Here is a 20,341-nt window from a genome sequence, read left to right as displayed (position 1 = left end):
AAGGTAGTCAGAACTGAGGGGATTGAACTACCAGAAAGCAACATTGCAGACATAGAGGACAGTTACAAGTACTTGGGGATCCCGCAGGCGAATGGGAACCATGAAGAGGCCGCTAGAAAAGCTGCAACCACCAAGTACCTGCAGAGGGTCAGGCAAGTCCTGAGGAGTCAGCTGAATGGTAAGAACAAGATCCGGGCCATCAACACGTACGCCCTGCCCGTGATCAGGTACCCTGCTGGGGTAATAGGCTGGCCAAAGGAGGAGATAGAAGCCACTGACATAAAGACAAGAAAGCTCCTTACCATGCATGGAGGGTTTCACCCCAAGTCCAGCACCCTGAGGCTGTACGCTAAGCGGAAGGAAGGGGGCCGGGGACTGGTGAGTGTCAGCACCACAGTCCAGGATGAGACAACGAACATCCAAGAATACATTGGGAAGATGGCCCCAACTGACCGAGTGCTCAGTGAATACCTCAGGCAGCAGAAACCCAAGAAAGAGGAGGGAGACGAGGAACCATCATGGAAGGACAGGCCCCTGCACGGTATGTACCACCGGCAGATAGAGGAGGTGGCTGATATCCAGAAATCCTACCAGTGGCTGGACAAAGCTGGACTGAAAGACAGCACAGAGGCACTAATCATGGCAGCACAAGAACAAGCTCTGAGCACAAGATCCATAGAGGCTGGGGTCTATCACACCAGGCAAGACCCCAGGTGCAGGCTGTGTAAAGATGCCCCAGAGACAATCCAGCACATAACAGCAGGGTGCAAGATGCTAGCAGGCAAGGCATACATGGAACGCCATAACCAAGTGGCCGGCATAGTGTACAGGAACATCTGTGCCGAGTATAACCTGGAAGTCCCGAGGTCAAAATGGGAGATGCCCCCAAGGGTGGTGGAGAATGACCGAGCTAAGATCCTGTGGGACTTCCAGATACAGACGGACAAAATGGTGGTGGCTAACCAACCGGACATAGTGGTGGTAGACAAACAGAAGAAGACGGCCGTAGTGATCGATGTAGCGGTTCCGAATGACAGCAATATCAGGAAGAAGGAACACGAGAAGCTGGAGAAATACCAAGGGCTCAGAGAAGAGCTCGAGAGGATGTGGAGAGTGAAGGTAACGGTGGTCCCCGTGGTAATCGGAGCACTAGGTGCGGTGACTCCCAAGCTAGGCGAGTGGCTCCAGCAGATCCCGGGAACAACATCGGAGATCTCTGTCCAGAAGAGCGCAGTCCTGGGAACAGCTAAGATACTGCGCAGGACCCTCAAGCTCCCAGGCCTCTGGTAGAGGACCCGAGCTTGAAGGATAAACCGCCCGCATGGGCGTGCTGGGTGTTTTTATATGTATATATATATACATACACTCAACAAAAATATAAACGCAACACTTTTGTTACTGCTCCCATTCCCCATGGGATGGACATAGAGACCTAAAATTCATTCCAGATACACAATATAACCATCCCTCCCAAACAGTGGTCACAAATCAGTCCAAATGTGTGGTAGTGGGCACATCTGCCATATTGAGATAATCCATCCCACCTCACAGGTGTGCCACATCAGGATGCTGATCTGACATCATGAGTAGTGCACAGGTGTACCTCAGACTGCCCACAACAAAAGGCCACCCTGGAATGTGCAGTTTTTGCGCTATTGGGGGTCTGGGGACCCAGAACCGGTCAGTATCTGGTGTGACCACCATTTGCCTCATGCAGTGCAACACATCGATGCATGGAGTCTATCAGATTGTCAATTGTGGCCTGTGGAATGTTGGTCCACTCCACTTCAATGGCTGTGCGAGGTTGTTGGATATTCGTGGGAACTGGTACACGCTGTCGTATACGCCGGTCAAGCACATCCCGAACATGCTCAATGGGTGACATGTCCGGTGAGTATGCTGGCCATGCAAGAACTGGGACATTCTCAGCTGCCATCTGCCCTGAACAATGTGAACCATGATTCATCCGTGAAGCGCACACCTCTCCAACGTGCCAGACGCCATCGAATGTGAGCATTTGCCCACACAAGTCTGTTACGGCGACGAGCTGGAGTCAGGTCAAGACCCCGATGAGGACGACGGGCATGCAGTTGAGCGTCCCTGAGATGGTTTCTGACAGTTTGTGCGGAAATTGTTTGGTTGTGCAAACCAATTGTTCCAGCAGCTGTCTGGGTGGCTGGTCTCAGACGATCTTGGAGGTGAACCTGGATGTCGAGGTCCTGGGCTGGTGTGGTTACACGAGGTCTGCGGTTGTGAGGCCGGTTGGATGTGCTGCCATGTTCTCTGAAACGCCTGTGGAGACGGCTTATGGTTGAGAAATGAACATTCAATGCACGGGCGACAGATCTGGTTGACATTCCTGCTGTCAGCATGCCAATTGCACGCTCCCTCATTGCTTGTGGCATCTGTGGCATTTTGCTGTGAGACAAAACTGCACATTCCAGGGTGGCCTTTTGTTGTGGGCAGTCTGAGGTACACCTGTGCACTACTCATGATGTCAGATCAGCATCCTGATGTGGCACACCTGTGAGGTGGGATGGATTATCTCAATATGGCAGATGTGCCCACTACCACACATTTGGACTGATTTGTGACCACTGTTTGGGAGGGATGGTTATATTGTGTATCTGGAATGAATTTTAGGTCTCTACGTCCATCCCATGGGGAATGGGAGCAAAAACAAAAGTGTTGCGTTTATATTTTTGTTGAGTGTATATATATATATATATATATATATATATATATATATATATATATATATATATATATACAGGGAGTGCAGAATTATTAGGCAAATGAGTATTTTGTCCACATCATCCTCTTCATGTATGTTGTCTTACTCCAAGCTGTATAGGCTCGAAAGCCTACTACCAATTAAGCATATTAGGTGATGTGCATCTCTGTCATGAGAAGGGGTGTGGTCTAATGACATCAACACCCTATATCAGGTGTGCATAATTATTAGGCAACGTCCTTTCCTTTGGCAAAATGGGTCAAAAGAAGGACTTGACAGGCTCAGAAAAGTCAAAAATAGTGAGATATCTTGCAGAGGGATGCAGCAGTCTCAAAATTGCAAAGCTTCTGAAGCGTGATCATCGAACAATCAAGCGTTTCATTCAAAATAGTCAACAGGGTCACAAGAAGCGTGTGGAAAAACCAAGGCGCAAAATAACTGCCCATGAACTGAGAAAAGTCAAGCGTGCAGCTGCCAAGATGCCACTTGCCACCAGTTTGGCCATATTTCAGAGCTGCAACATCACTGGAGAGCCCAAAAGCACAAGGTGTGCAATACTCAGAGACATGGCCAAGGTAAGAAAGGCTGAAAGACGACCACCACTGAACAAGTCACACAAGCTGAAGCGTCAAGACTGGGCCAAGAAATATCTCAAGACTGGTTTTTCTAAGGTTTTATGGACTGATGAAATGAGAGTGAGTCTTGATGGGCCAGATGGATGGGCCCGTGGCTGGATTGGTAAAGGGCAGAGAGCTCCAGTCCGACTCAGACGCCAGCAAGGTGGAGGTGGAGTACTGGTTTGGGCTGGTATCATCAAAGATGAGCTTGTGGGGCCTTTTTGGGTTGAGGATGGAGTCAAGCTCAACTCCCAGTCCTACTGCCAGTTTCTGGAAGACACCTTCTTCAAGCAGTGGTACAGGAAGAAGTCTGCATCCTTCAAGAAAAACATGATTTCCATGCAGGACAATGCTCCATCACACGTGTCCAAGTACTCCACAGCGTGGCTGGCAAGAAAGGGTATAAAAGAAGAAAAACTAATGACATGGCCTCCTTGTTCACCTGATCTGAACCCCATTGAGAACCTGTGGTCCATCATCAAATGTGAGATTTACAAGGAGGAAAACAGTACACCTCTCTGAACAGTGTCTGGGAGGCTGTGGTTGCTGCTGCACGCAATGTTGATGGTGAACAGATCAAAACACTGACAGAATCCATGGATGGCAGGCTTTTGAGTGTCCTTGCAAAGAAAGGTGGCTATATTGGTCGCTGATTTGTTTTTGTTTTGTTTTTGAATGTCAGAAATGTATATTTGTGAATGTGGAGATGTTATATTGGTTTCACTGGTAAAAATAAATAATTGAAATGGGTATATATTTGGTTTTTGTTAAGTTGCCTAATAATTATGCACAGTAATAGTCACCTGCACACACAGATATCCCCCTAAAATAGCTAAAACTAAAACAAACTAAAAACTACTTCCAAAAACATTCAGCTTTGATATTAATGAGTTTTTTGGGTTCATTGAGAACATGGTTGTTGTTCAATATTAAAATTATTCCTCAAAAATACAACTTGCCTAATAATTCTGCACTCCCTGTATATATATATATATTCATTCTAGTATCTACTAGATGTATGTCAATTTTTCAGTTTCAACAGCTAATTATGGTCAAACAATATATCAGTGAGGCTTTAATCCAAACTACCATCTGTCATGCCTACTAGATTGTATTTCATTGCTAACATTACTTCTGTTTCATCCAACAGGGAACATTCAAGGTGCCTTGTACTTAACACGATGCTAGAATTTTCTCATAACATGCCTGAGAACTTTGCCCATGATGAAGAAAAAACACCCTGACCTTCACTGTAAACATCAGCTTTGTATATATTTCACACGCATGCACACACACACAGACACACCCGCACACTCAGAGTGCTGAGCTGTAGATATCTTCGTGCTGTCCTTCTAAGGTTGTGCAGCATGCACTATAATTTCTTAGCAGGGTGCAACATATCTGTGGTTCTCAGGCAGTCCGATAAAAATGAATGAACTGAGAGCACACAACTCAAGCAGAAAAAAAAGCAGAGACTGATTTCTCTGTGTTGAAGTGAGAAGAAGTCTTTCAAAACACCATCAGTGCTGGTCCCTTATTGAGCACAGACGTATTAATAGGCAGTCTTTGTCCATGGGAAACTGAGCCAGGTTGCATCAGCTTCATGGACTTTGTTGATTTAAAAATATACATCTGTCAATGAAATAATAAAAATACAGGCAGCAGATGTATCATAAGTGTTGACAGCTATTTTCTGAAGCAGGCAGAAAGGTACCAAGTGGTACAATAAAGCATTGTTTCATAGTACATAACCATGTGATAAAAACAAAAAGGGGCTCTATGTTTAGCTTGCCGCTAAGGCTTCAACATATACAGCCATAAATAAAGTTATGGCAACTTTTACACATTAGCTGGCCAAGTTTTAAGTGATGTCATATGTACCATATGTTGGATAACAGTATAGCCATGCGCTATGAAATAAAGATATCTAAGAGGTCGAAAGGAAGGTGACCAAGGCTGTAAAGTCTCTGAAATGTGACACCAGAGACCTTCCTGTCTACACAGGACTGGTCTCACAGCATCAGGAGGTTGCTAGTTTTCACTGCTTACACACACTGTTTGTTCCCCATATGGGAAACTACTGAAGCTAAGAGCACACAAAAAAGCCTTAGCTGCTGTTTGACATGTCTTTATTTGAACTGAACTAGTTTGGAAGAAAGGAAGATTGAGGCCTTGCTGCACTGTGTGGCTCTTCCTTTGGGAAATTAAAGTTCTGCTTTTCTTGCAGATAAAGACTACAAAAGAGCTAGCAAAAGATATATTTGGGCTGTAGAAAACAAGGATATTCCACCCTCTGCTTATTGGAACTATAGAGATAATTGCATAAATGGTTGAACTTTTTGGTCTTGGCAGAAAATTCTGCCACATGGGCCACCACAGGAAGTGACTGGTCACAACAGCAGCCCAGAGCACTGCTGAGAGGTAATTGGATTCAACAAAGTTAGAACTACTGACTTTCCCACTCTGCGGCTGCCACAAAGCATGAGGATGAAATGTTAATGTTTAAGCACATCTACTAACACTGAAATCTGTGCAGTGATATCAGGCAAATTACCAACCATGTACTTTTGCAGTCAAGCTTTAGTTGTTGCAGGACACATAAGGGACAGTTCCTGTGTAGTCAAGCATCCAAACCCAGCTAACCCTACATCTAGAACTCGTCCTGCTTCTGTACTTGTGCTCGTCATGTGCTTAGTTTTTAAAATAGGCGTCTCAAGCATAATGCCCAGGGCCCAGAAGCGGCCCAGCACAGACTACAAACCGGTCCACCGGAAGGTTTTGGAAAATGTGCATAGATCTGAACTATTGATGAAGATTTCCCCCACTGCCATTGATACTACAAAGTATTAAGAAAAAGATAAACTAGTACAAACATATCAAGGGTCCTGTTTTTCACTGTCACCTATAGACATTTCACAAAAAAAAGACATTTTCTATGAATTAAATGACAAGACAAATAATAATAGAAATAATAAGCTCCTCAGGTTTCTAAGAAAATCACATTTTTCAAAACCTTTCAAAACCTGTTGTGACTTATTTGTTCATATAAAACAGAGTCAAATACAAAGTGGGCCAAAATTGAAAACTGGAACAAAATCGTGGGCTAACATTGATATTTATTGGAAAAAAAACCTTCCTCCAGATATAAGAATGAATCTTTTCTTATGGACTGAATATGGAACAAGCAAAGCTTAATACTAAACAATATATATATTAGCTGTATAATACCAGTAGGCCAGCTCTAATAGTAATTTGGTATGGCCAAATGTAATTACGCTGCGGGCCAAATTTGGCCCGCGGGCCAGAGTTTGACACCTATGATATAAAAGGTCACTGACAGTCTCAGCTAAGTAAATATTCCCCAGCTTGAAGTATTAATGATTCACTGATAAACAGAAGAGATAAATTCTTCATTGGTGTCATTGCACATTGCAGCAAGCACTGCCATTACCATCAGTCTGTCACCAGTCCTCAGTTCTGCATTTTCAGCAGCTGTAACCTACTTTGAACCTGGTGCTTGCCAGTAAAACCAGAGCCAACTTTCCTTGGGTCATGTAAATCAGTAATCCAAGAACAAAAATATAAAGCAGCAATGGCTCATCTCCCTTTCTCTGTCTTCACCATGATTGACAGGTGAGCGACTCCACCCTGAACTGACAGACTGTGTGTCATGAAGCTACATTTAGATTTTTTTTGTTCACATGAATATGTACTAACTGTGCTAACAGCACAAAAGACCACAAAACACGCAAGATGAAACATGAACTTGCATTACCAGTCAGTGCCATCAACTCTTTAAATATCTCTAACCACCCTCACCCCCTCTCTCGAAACGCAGAGGGCCTCTGTGACCAGCATGTGTTAAAGACAAATATAACCCTCGGCTGCCAAAGCTGCTACCTCGAGAGCAGTCTGTTTCTATTAGACTTCTGTTATAAAGTCACAGAGGTGAGAGGACGGCATGCTGCTTGCTGCGCTGTTGCTGTGCTAATCACCGGAAAGGATGTGAAAGAGGAAGGGCTTCAGAGCAGTCACAGATGGAAGTACTCGCACACATGTGAAAAAAATAAATAAGGATAATAATCCATTGCTCCATCCAACACTCACACAATTTAGGCCTACGGTGATTTAACGTGGGACGGGTTTACAGGGAGTTCAGGATCTGAGGAGCTGTCTTTCATTATAGGGTAAGAAACATCAATGATTGCTTACTACCCACACAAGTCATTGTGAGTCATGCAGAAAGATGGATGGATGGATGGATGGAAGCGAGACGAGAAGCAAGGAGGCGAGGTGAGCAGTGTAATATATCACAAACACTAAGGGTCAGTTCTTGAAGAGGAATTTCTTGGAGTTCCCAATAAACTGGCTTTATTTTATGAATCAGTGTGACGAGTCAGCATCTGTTTTGTCTACACAACAGTTTAGACACGATGTGTGCCCCTCGTTCTCCACTATGCTGGCTTTGTGGTATGATACACTCATTTCATTAGCATACCCCCCACCCACCCACACACATACATACACACACACTCGTTTCCCTCCATGCCATGTGTCACAGTATGTCTGGGAACAGAGCAGCAACCATGTGGAGAGATGAAGGTGAAGACTTCACATTGACCCCTGACTCATCTCACACGTTTTTGACACTGTGACAACTGAATGACAATACTGTTAATTTGGCTGTCTCTACAGTATATGAAGAGGATATTTTCCTGATGGGGAAAAAAGGACGCCATGCAAGATCATACGCTGCCAGGTGAGAGGGGCAAAGTGAAAACAGCGCCCAGTGACCACAGTCATTTTCACTAGTGATGTTTGCTGGAAGGAGTTTATGCTGACTCTGCATTATAACCTCCATAAATGTCACACAAGATGCTGTGCCTGGCAACAAAACAAAAATAGCAAATTGTCAGTTTGAATATAAAGATTAGCCGTGTCTACTTGATTTAATCTTTTTTTTCCAAAACATGAAGAAAATTAAACAAAAACAAACAAACAAAAAAACACCTTTAGCTATAGGACTTCCAATCTGAACTCTAGATTTGCTGCAGTTCAGTCCTTCTGGTCCCCACACCCTCTTCAGTAAACAGACATTACATGGCTAGACCTGGGAACAGTCCCGCACAGCAGCTGACACGGGGAACCTGATCCCTGAGCTTTCCAGCAGCACAGCTTGTGAGCTGTAGACATTCCTGGCACACGGGAGTCATCATCCTTCCTTCTACTGGTTTGCTCTCATGTATTTCTTTTCCATTCACACTTCTGTTTTACCGATGTTCTGCCATGATCCCTTTAACTCTTTCTTTTCTCCACCACGTTCCTCTCTTTGTTGACTACTTTTTCCATTTTAGTAAGCTGGAATGAGTGACATTCTCTCTCTCTCTCTCTCTCACACACACACACACACACACACACACACACACACACACACACACACACCAGTTCAAAAATGTTTCCAAACAGTACTGACTATCTTGTGATCAAATCGTACCAGCCAAGATGCCAAGGTGTTCTTGGTCCAGAATATTTGAAAAGAATATAGGATTTAGGATAAAAAGAAATATAACAATTGGTTATTTTCATATGAGAAGTTAATTATACAAAAATGAAAACTAATGTGGGACAAGGGCTTAAAATGTGTATGGGAATGCAGACCCTACTCCCCTTTGTCCCTGTACTCCTGGCACACTTCACTCAATAATGTAAAACCACATCAATCTTTGAAATCAGGCAAACATGTAAGATGTGTTTTTACCATAAATCAAATCCATCCACAGATAGACAAACTTCTACGTGCTACAGTCAAAAGTACTCAGAACTGAGGTCATAAGCAACAGTCTTACCATTTTAAAGATTATTCTATTGGTTTAACTGTACGGCATAACAAAACCTGACACTTACTAATTTTTCCCGAAAGTTTAATGCTGAAGTTTAATGCTTCCCGGCCTTCCAACAACAATTGCCACACATGCTCCTAATTTCATATTTCAGCCACACATGTGTAGCTTTTAGACAATAACGGAGCTAATGGAAAAAGACTACAGCTTAAAGACAGTTTTGCGCGTTAATGCACAGATTCACAGCAGCTCAGAAGTCGTGCATTTGACGTTTCCGTTGCTCAACATGGCAGTCACCGCAGGTGTAACTACTTCACACAATAAATCACTTTAATGAGCCATTAACCCAGCGATGCCGCTTTAAAAATGTGCCAAAGCAAAACCACATGCCATATTTACTGTGCTGTAGTCTAAGGTGAAGAATGCCTGTTATGACTGAAATATAAATAAATAGTAACAAAGTGTCCGTTTTGCTTACAGCATTTTCATAATCATAACAAAGAGTCAACAGATTTACTGAACGGACTCACCTTTCAAACGAGCAGCCCTGTTGAATCTCACAGCTCGGATGTGTGGTGATGCCCAGACACCGTATCCTCTTCAGCGACAGGTCAATCAATCAACTACAAGACAAATCCCGCTCACACACAAGCTCAAGTTGTCCTCATGCTCAGCTGCTGCTGCTGTTGTTGTTGCTCCCCTCCTGGACTGGCACAATGTATGAGTGTGTGTGCAGTGTGGATTGAGTTAGCCGAGACTCAGTCGAGCTGTTAGAAACTTTTCCCCTGACTGCTCACACCATCTGCACGCTGAGAAAGTCTCCGCTGTTGGACAGGATGACTGTTGCGGTCAGCACAGTCACACACACACGGGGCACCATTACAGCTGGAGTCCGCCCAGGCACGTGCACACGCACACAAACGCGCTCACGCCGTCTTTCTCAGCACCGCAGTATCTGCAGTCCCAGCTCCTCCAGTCATCCCGGCTGCTGAGGCGCTCACGCTCGGTGTAAGACAGCAGTGTGTGTTGGTACAGAGAGGTGGAGGAGGAGGAGGCAGGGAGGGGAGGAGTGTGTGTGTGTGTGTGTGTGTGTGTGTGTGTGTGTGTGTGTGTGTGTGTGTGTGTGTGTGTGTGTGTGATACAGAGAGAGAAATCATGTTTGAGGAAGTCTCAAAGAACGAGGGAGAGCTCCGACTGAGCAGTGCCTCAGTTGACTTTCTCTTTTATTTCAGCATACAGAGCAAAGTAACCAGCAGTTTTGAAACTTGTGCTGCTCATCTTAAAATTTCAACAGCCAGGAAATTTCCCACAGCAGGCTTATAATGCAGAATAAACAGAAAAAATCTCGACTTTTCCACACACCATCTGTGACTAATCCAGCGTGCATACACACCCAGAGTTTTACGGGGTCTTCAACATGACATGTACAAACGACTGCGTGCAGGCAGCTCAGCAAACATTTATTCAGTCACTCTGTCCTCACTTTGGTCCCAGCCCAGCTGTATACATAGCCCCTGGAAAGTGTTGCTTTTTTGGGGGGTGGTCAAAAAGTTGTTGATGTTTAAATAAAGTAGTGCCTGGGATGAGATCGCATGAGCTGTCACAGTCTGAATCACTGTATCTGTGCTCCTGCAGGCAGAACGTCTGAGTTGTGTGGTAATTTCCCATCATTATGCTTCTTATTCAGCATATTTTACAATAAAGAGCAACACGGCTTGCTAACAAGGCTGGTTATGATCACACTAAGCCACTTTTTTAGGTTACATGAACAAATATTGCTGCTCATCTGTTTGTTTATGTTATTTACTTTTTTCTACTTGGAGGGAAGGCTATCTTCAATGAGCTTACCATTTGTATCACTATTTGTAAAATAGCTTCCGTACTTAAATGATTTGTTTGCATGGTCTGTGCAATATGTGATGACTGAATGAATCAATAAATATCAAACATTTAATTTAAAATTGGTGATAAAAAAAAATGCACTGGCTATTTCATACCCCATAGCATAATAGCACAATGTCAGTAAAGGAATAGATTAATTTTTTGCATTTGAAAGAAAAAAAAAATTTCAAGCTCAAATGCATAATTTACAGAACTGGTCATGCAAACTACATTATTTGTTATCACCACAGGACCAGCATTTATGAATTCCCAATTTATCCCCTGAGCCTGCAAAAGGTGCTCATTACCAACGGAGAGACGCAAATTCCAGTCTGTGTAGGAGGTAGCTGGTGTGCCCACAATAATTACTTCCTCAAAATCAAATCATCTGCATGATGATGAGTTTGTTTGCAAACTCACAGGTAATAAGATGCGGGCAAATTTGACCTGTTGTGGTGGTGCAGTCCTGCGGAGGAGCTGGTTGAGTGAGGTGACGGAGAACTTTAAATGAAGTGCTGACAACTGTGGAGGAGATAATATCAACAAGCAAGGTCCCAGCTGGGTTCCTGACATAGTAGAGGGTCGAGTGAAGGCTCAGGCCTTTCTTTATTATCTATTAGCTGGCTGTGGGCAAGAGAGAGAGAGAGATCCACGACCTGTTTAGCACCAATCATTAAATTGTGATCATAATTCTCTGGTCATTAGCCATCTGGGCCGCAAGGCTCCACTTATGGGAACATTAGCTTGTCCTCTGCTTCACTTTGGAGTGAAATATCTCAACAGAACTGCAAATGCTTTGTAATAAAATTTCAGTCCCCAGAGGTTGAAATTCACTTATATTTCCTTTCTGGGTTGTAATGAAGTTGACACTTTTAGAGCCAGTTAAAGTCAAGTAAATTGCATCGCTGTGATTTTTTTCTACAGATGTTCATGTTGTGATCATCACTGTTACTGATGGTTTTAGTCAAACTTCTAAGTCAAGGCGACTTTGCTCATTTTAAACTTCACATCTATAGTTTTGTATTCTGCTAGAGTAGCTTTGCATGGCTCACGGTTGTGAAAATAAGTCTTATTTATCAGTTGCTATCTGAAAGAAGCCCTTTTAACTACCCTCACCCTCTCTTTCTTCTAAGTGGCCATCCCTCACAAAACACAAGGTGTGAACAGCAGGTGGGTGGGGCTTCTGCACACACCAAGGTTGGGGGCACCCACTCTTACTGATAAACAGCAGCGTGTTAAAATGCTGACATCAGTGTTGACACTAGAGCACCATTTTTAAGAAGCATTTTCTCACAAATTGCTAATCAGATGACTAAAGACTGTTGGCACAGCAATCATTTAGCTTTATTTTTAAAGCTCTTGTCCATCTAATTCAGTAATAATAAAAAAACAAAGCTTTTTAATATCTGGCAATCAAAAATAAACAGAATTCCTGCTTTGTAATAAAATCTAATCACTTTACAAAAATTAAGCATCCTTATGAGAAATCTCACTAAATAAAATGGAACAAACAACAGCAGGCTCGGAGCCATCTGTCCTCGGCCATCCCTCGGCGTGTTTAATTATATTTGCAGGACGAGGAATGCTGAACATGAAACAGTGTGACCTTGTGACGTAGGAAGTGGCCATCTGTAAACAAGCTGGAGCTGCATCTACTCCCATGAGATATTCTGGGAGACCTCATCTGATAGACAACTTATGAGATTAGTATGGATGAATCTTCACAGAGGAAGCCTCTGGGAATGAGTTTTTCTCAGTGTGTTCTCATGGCCTTGCAGTCAGAGGTTTTGGACTGGTGGCTTCTGGACAGACAGCAGGAATCTCTGTTGAGAAGAACCTACTCGCTGTGAATGGGAATAATGCTTTTGTTATTTGTTTTTCAGCTTTTCAGCTTCATTTCTCCATTTGTAAGTTTCTCATTCACTTATGTCCCCTTGTGTAAATTCCCAAAGAATGAAAGCAGTAGCTGAGTGATCTTCAACTTCTGCCAGTCAGTGTGTCGCGACAGTAAGTGGGTAGATGACCACAGTGGGCAGGTGTCTGGGAGCACTTCCCTTTTAGCATCATAATGAGGTTTAGTTTGGCAAAATCTAGAGAGCCTCTACAGAAAGGTAGAAAGGCTTACGTGTTAGACTCAAAAGCAGATAAGCAGCCAGTAAACGGTCTCATTTTACAGAAATAAATGCCAGCTCACTAACTAAGGATGCAAGATGCTCCATATAGCTTCAGTGGCTATAATCAGTACCCCACAAAGCCACAAAGCAGACACACAGAGGTTGTAACTGGTTGGCAAACGGTCCTGACAGAGAGGAAAAAACAAAAATACACAAGGCAGATGCAAAAATGACTTAAATAAATGGCAAGTGTTGAATAATGTTGGTGCTTTTTTGACTCTGAGTGAAACTCTTTGAGCCACTTTTGAAGGATGTCTGTGTTTACAGCTTGTTCACACTGCCCCCCAATGGTAAAGATCAGTTATTGCTTGATTTCTATCCAAAAATCACACAATCAATGACAGTGTCGATTAGAACAAGAAGGGAAAAATACTATAATGAGATGTCTTTGTCAGAACAGCTGTACAGCATAGTATTAAACCATAGCAAAGTTACCTCCCTGTTTGTATTTGTATGGCATATAGAAACCAAAGTATGACATGATAAATTATATCTGCTCATCTGTTAGTCTGTTTGATCTGTGTCACTCATTCATCCTTGTGAAACCAGGTTAATGGCTACATATCTGACTGATGCCATTGCTGAGGTTATGTTCAAACAAGCCAAATTAACTGTTTTTTCAGTTTACTACCTTGTTTTTTGCCTAGTTAACTTAAATGTATGAGAAAAAATAGCTTAGTTTACGTGCTGTATCTGCACAGCTGTGCCTGAGCACTGTCTCTGATGACAGGGAGCTGAATGCACAAAGCTCTATCAAGGACAAAAACATTTGAGAAGGAGACATATTTATAGAAGAAAATGAAAATGGAACACGATGTGAAGATCTGAGTGCAACAAACTTACCAATGAATTTTGCAAAAACAAAAAACACATTTTAGCCCGCAGGTATGACTGGCTACAAAAGAATGCACACATGCTTGTGCTGGCAGGGTTGAGCTTTGGACAAAAATAAAGTGAAAGTGTTTAAATTCAAGTATTGGAAATAATATTCTAATATTTAGGTAACTGCATTTTTTATGTTTGTGCCAGTGATTATTTGGGTGTTGTTGGTTATTTATGACATAAGCTTGGGATTGCTGCTGCTTCCTTTCACTTCATCTCCTTCACTCAGCAGTTTTTGGTCCATATTTTGTGTATTTTACTGTGAATATGTGAGATTGTGATGCTACTATTCAGTGATGTCATTGAGATGTCAGAAATGTGTCCGTTGAACTTAACAAGCAGATGGGTGGACAGATAAGATGTTAAAATGTGTATGAAAATTTTGATCTGAATTTTGACATTTTCACTCATTTTTCCCCCCCACACACTTGTGTTTTAAATTTACATCACCTTCATACGGATACCACCTTCAGTTAAGATAAAATTCATCTTCCTCCAACCTTCCTCTATTGCCAGCTAATTTAAACCCCCCAGTTAAACATGCACAGTAAACAAGTGGTGCCATTCAGAAGCCTTAATTCGAGGTGCATTCATTCCTTATAAAGTCATTTGGCACATTCTGTAATATACTGAGTGCTGGTGTTTTGAAAGGAAGTTTAAAAAAAAATGGACACACAAACACACCCACTCACAAAAAGACATGTTCATTCCACTGCAAGAGTTTGCTCACACGCTTCTTGCAGCGTATTTATCTAACTACAGGAAACATTTCTTTTCCTTCTTTCTCTTGAACTACAAAAATCCAGTTGACCTTAAGTTCCATGAAGTGCACATGTCTACATATGCTAAGGTACCTGAAATATCTAATAGCACCTGGGTAAAAGTAATGATTATGTATCCGAAATCAGTGGTGTAAGGTTACCATTCTCTTTGTATACAATAGTGCTCTCTGCTGGCGGTCTCTGAAACATTTGAAATAGGAACTTCAGCAAGCGTGTTTATGTTTCTCTTTTTATTTTGGTCCGACAGTGCAAAAAGAAGCCACCAGAGGTCCATGTGTCTCTCCAAAAATGGATAATCACGAATCTATGTATTTCAAAACTCTGTTCACGTTCACTAAAATTAAAAGCTTTTTAATGGGCATTTAAAAAAATTCTCATTTGTAGCTTTTTAAAAAATTTAATTACATTTTTTTTTATCATAATGGGGACTGTGGGAGGAAGTGGGAGTACCTGGTGAGAACCCACATAAAAACAGGGAGAACAAGTGAACTCTCAAAGTGAACTTTGTCTGTTTTTGGATCCACTGTAAAAAATAAATACATAGGATATTTGCTTTGAATTAAGAAAAACCTTATGTTTTATAATTAAAAGACAGTCTTGGCAATGAGTTACAAGAACTTGTGTCTGTGATTTAACATATTTAAGCCTTACAATTTCGGCCCAAAGAGTGGTGCTCACAAATTTCTTTCATTTACTACAGCAACATTTCTTCATTATGAAGAAAACAACTGAGGCGTACTGTTGAAATTTCACTTCTTTGTCTTATATCAAGCTACAGTATGTCAAGGATTAAATGTGTCATTCAACTTATTTTCACTGAAAAAAGGGGAGTTTCACTTGTCCAGTCCACTTAAGCTCAAACTGGACTGCATGTGGCCCACAATGTAAAATGAGTTTAAAATCCTTGATATAGAGTAAATACCTTAACAGTAGATTAGAAAGGCGATTAAGTCAAATTCAACTTCTATTCTGCCTGCAACCATTAAATATCTGCGAGCCGCTTAGCAACCCACTTCCTTTTATGTTTACAAACCCCTAACCCTAATCAGTGTCCCTGATATGTGTTCTGCTCAGTGTCTTGCTGCTGCTCTCACTACATCCTTTACAAAAGCACATGCAAGGAGGGAGGTCCCGATCTACAGCCATGCTGTTAAAAACCAGTTAACGGAAAATGTATCTTGTCAACTTTAGTGGTCAACATTTCTTGTGAAAGATACATTTGTGACTCATTTGTTCTGATAGTGTTTAGTGCACATAACTGAGAGTAAAGGAAATAGAATAGAATAGAATAGAATACAATAGAATTAAACTTTGATTAAAAGAACCAAAATGTACTGATGGTAAATATTTCTGACTTCTGCAAAAAAAAAGGACGTTCGCCAGGAGAACATTTTTCTAATGCCAGAAAATTCCTTACTGTTTCCAAATTAATAATAATAATAAAAAATGTATCCCCATTCTTTAGGTAACAGAATAGGTCCTTAAAGCAAAGAGTTACATGAATAAATATATCAAGCAATTATGAAAAAAAGGTCATTTATTTCTTTGTGTTGTTTGTTGGCTACTAAAAGTAAGTCTCCATATTCTGGAGGTGTGATGATAACGCTGCTTGGGAATGTTCCTCCTCACGTCACGTCATGATGGAAAAGACAATCCCTCCAGGGGTCAGAAATCTGTCAGGTCGCTAAGGTCAAGGATCTGACCTGTTGTTTTGCTGCTATCAGTTTACTACGTGAGGTTTCTGAGAACCGTTAAAAAAAGAAAAAGCGAGTGAAACCATTGATTAAAAGAACCAAAAGAGTTGATTAATCCGACCGAATTTACGTCATTTGAACAGACCAGGATGGTCACGACGCGCTTGTTGTTGCTTAGTTTTGATTACCTGCAATCAGTGTAATCAAACTCATCACTTAATTTCCTTGTTTGCAGTGTTTGTCAGTCCACTGCTACAATAAACAACCTGTTGAGGCAGAGCCAAAGTATAAATACCAGAACATCTATTTGCAGTAAATCAGTGTTATTTACTACTCCATTCACGCACCTTTGTTTCTGCAGAGGCGGCAGTGACGTGTTCAGGGAGTCAGATAAAGGGTATTTCTCACCAACTCTTTCCTGTTATTTTCCAGGGTCCTTTGTTTGGTTGCGGGACCTCGGCCGGTCGGTTCTCAGGGGAATGACAGGAACATTTGAGCCTAAGCACTTGAATGTGTGAATGCTCACTGCCTTCACACACAGACTGTCCCATACCTATATGTATGTGTGTGTTTGTGTGTGTCACCTTGTCCTTGGACTGACAACCAACACACATGCAGTGTAATTTGTGTCTTTTTCAGGAAACTTCATCCTTTCTGCTTTATATGGCTATTGGTCAAGGAAATGTGAGGATTGGGAAATCATGAATGTTCCTGTAAATAATAATAATACAGATATGCTGATACACCCCTGTTCATCATATTTATGATTTAGAAACAAATTCAGACTGGCCACATTTTAATTCTGTCGTAGTGTTTAGAGGTGAAGTGTTGATTGAAACGATACGAAGCATTCTCTAACTAGCTCCCAAAACAAGGACAGGGCATGTGCAGTTGTGTGTCACGTATAAATTCCAGAGCTTTCGGAGTGTCACTTGAAAAACCCCATGCTTTTAAATTCCTGTCTTGGGCAGACACAACAACAACAGGAAGAAGGACCATTTTCACAGGTGTCAGGAAGCACAGGAAATAAACAAGCTGAATACTGGAAAACATTTTTGTACCAGTAAGAGTCAGAGGTGAGGCTAATAAGAGTTATTTTTAGCTCGGCCAGTATTTTCTTGAAATCTTTTTATTGTCCTGGATGTCGTGTAGTTATTTTTTTTAAATCTCCAGCAGAGTTAATGCTGCTTTATGGAGGATTACATATGATAAGTATCTAATCAAGTGCCACATATAATGAATGATCATTAATGCCATGAGGATTCCTTACGATTTTAAAGAGAATTAATTTAAATTTTCATTGAACTGTCATAAGTGTTATTAAAAACATGTATATATATATAAATTTATATATATATGTATATGACTACTTTGACATTTATCTCCGAGTATTACATTATTGTTTTCAAATGCTATCGTGAACTCATATAGTTAAAAAATGTACACAAATGTTGAGCCACCCCTCATTTCTAAATATTTTGCTATAGACAAAGGTGCAGCAATATAATAGAACACATGTAAACATGCACAGTATATAAGGCTAAAACAGGGTTTGAACAAGTCTTGAAAATCAATATTTGGTATGACCACCGCTTCAGTAATGTTGAGGTCGGGGCTCTGGGGAGGACAATCCACACCTCATAGTGTTCAGTTGTATGTTTTTCTATCCAGGTAAGTTTGTACTGCACTGGCAGCGTGTTTGGAAACATTATTGTGGTGGAAAAAGAAGATGTTGCCAATCTGATGCTTTCCAGATGGTATTGTATGATGGATCAAAATCCATTTTTCTGTTCTCAGTTCCATGAATTCTGATGAGATCGCTAAACCTCTGGCTGAAATACAGCCCCAAACCGTGACAAGGCCTCCACCGTGTTGGTTTCACAAATTTTGTCCCTCTGTCCTGATCCCCTCTGTACATAATGATAATGATTTGAATTCAAAATTTCAGACTTGTTGCCAGTGATTTGTCAGTATAATTTGGCATACCACAGCTTTTTTCCTTTGTTTTCTTGACATCCACCCTTCCACTGAGACTATTTCTAATGAACAGTAGATGATCAAATAAAGGGCTAAATGCATCTCTCAGGTTCTTTCTTCTTTTTTTCTTTTCTTTTTTTAAGGACAGACTGCCCACACTGGAGACATATGCTAAGTTTGTTGCTAATACCTCAGTGGGAATCATATTATTTATGCAAACATCACTATTTTATGCCTGTCAAATTGGGTTATTTTTAACATTCATTATGGATTCAGCTAAAAAATGGAAACAAATGAAATGTTTTGTGATAGGCTGCTAATAAAAGCAGCCTGTCTCCACTTGGGAGCAAAAAATAAAGAAATGAGGGGTGGCTAGTACTTTTACACAACACTGTTTGAAGTGCTTTGTATAATCTGCACAGAATTTGTTCCACTGTTTTTCTGTATAATTTTAGGATTTAAATAAAATTGTTAAATCTAAAGTTAGATACCATTTTCTGAAAAGGGTGTATTCTTAATGACGCTCGCTGAATTAAAATTTGTGTCTATCTTCTCTGGTGTTTAAAGAAACCGATGGGTGAAGTGGAGAAGAAAATCCAGTAAATAAACAATATTATAATGTTTGCTTTTCTTGTTTTTGTTACAAAACTAAAAGTCTGTGTCCTTCATTACATAGACTGAGAAACCTTCCTTCTTTGAATCCTCTCTCTTTCCTCCTCCAGTTTTTCTTTTGCGTTTTTGGATTAAAACGTTTTTCACTGATTGAGAGTTGTGTTCTGCATGGGAAAAAAGCATATTTTCCCATTTTTGAGAGCTAAGAAACTAGGGCACCCAAAAAATGTGAAGTCAAAGATGTCTGTAAAAAGTCTCAGCAATAAAATCCATTTTTGCTCCTGTGTTTGGATACATCATGTCACATCATCATGGGAAACCACACTGGCAGAAATTACTTCTGCTCAAAATATGCACTTCTCATCAGTCTTCTTGATAGTTTTGCAAGACCCCTTTCCCTCCCTTAAATAAATGCCAAGGTTTCTATATGCGTGACACTTTGGTCCAAATTTACAACTATATCTGGACAGTAAATTTTCTACACACAAACATACTCTGGGAATAAGGAGAATGCTCATCTGAGATTTAAAAAAATGATGTCTTGGTTTGTGGAGTTTTTTTTTTCTGGTGGAACCCAGCCTACTGCAAAAAGAGAAAAACCCAGAGGTATATGAAGAAATGGCAGAGCTCCCTGCTGCAGTAATGTGGCGATAAAGCACACAGCCAAGCAAAGCCTGGAGAGGCTCCTGGCTTACAGTGATTAATCTGCTGTGTCCAAACAACTCTGTCGCCTTGCACAATGTACTTACAGTTAACAACATGAATGGATTCCACTTATTTATGGGCTTATTTGTCCTTTATATTTAATTAGTTTAATCTACAACTGCACAATATGTTAATTACCATGCAATAATTAATGCTTTTACAACATACCCACTCAGTGTTTCATGTCTGGCTCGATTTAACAACCAAGGCAAAATATGTATTGCTAAATTAGGCAATTAAATGATAACCTTAAGTGACAACTTTGGTTTAATTGCAAATGCATTCTCTACCACACCCAGTGTTGTATATGATAATGCCCATTTTGGATCATTGTACAGGTCAACTTTGACAAACAAAGGCACTCTAAGTGACACTGAAGCTAATGGGAAGAGACTGCAGGGTCATTTTCATTAATTTATTGAGGAACAAAGAAAGATCTGGAA

The 20,341-nt window shown here is 41.1% G+C and overlaps 1 protein-coding gene across 1 annotated transcript in view; it reads right to left on the bottom strand.

Moving 5' to 3' along the window:
- Nucleotides 1-10,179, bottom strand: part of arhgap24 (Rho GTPase activating protein 24) — a 96,824-nt gene extending 86,645 nt beyond the window's left edge. The window contains exon 1 of the mRNA XM_085359867.1: nucleotides 9,722-10,179. The gene's annotated coding sequence lies outside the window, so the exon portion shown is untranslated. The remainder of the gene's footprint in view (nucleotides 1-9,721) is intronic.
- Nucleotides 10,180-20,341: the final 10,162 nt, after the last annotated feature.

Source organism: Diplotaxodon limnothrissa, linkage group LG7, assembly GCF_057381915.1.
Source record: "Diplotaxodon limnothrissa isolate DT_005_m linkage group LG7, D_limnothrissa_male_GT1.1, whole genome shotgun sequence".
NCBI classification, from domain to species: Eukaryota; Metazoa; Chordata; class Actinopteri; order Cichliformes; family Cichlidae; genus Diplotaxodon; species Diplotaxodon limnothrissa.
The sequence above is the reverse complement of the archived record's forward strand: the minus strand, read 5'-3'. Positions and strand labels throughout refer to the sequence as shown.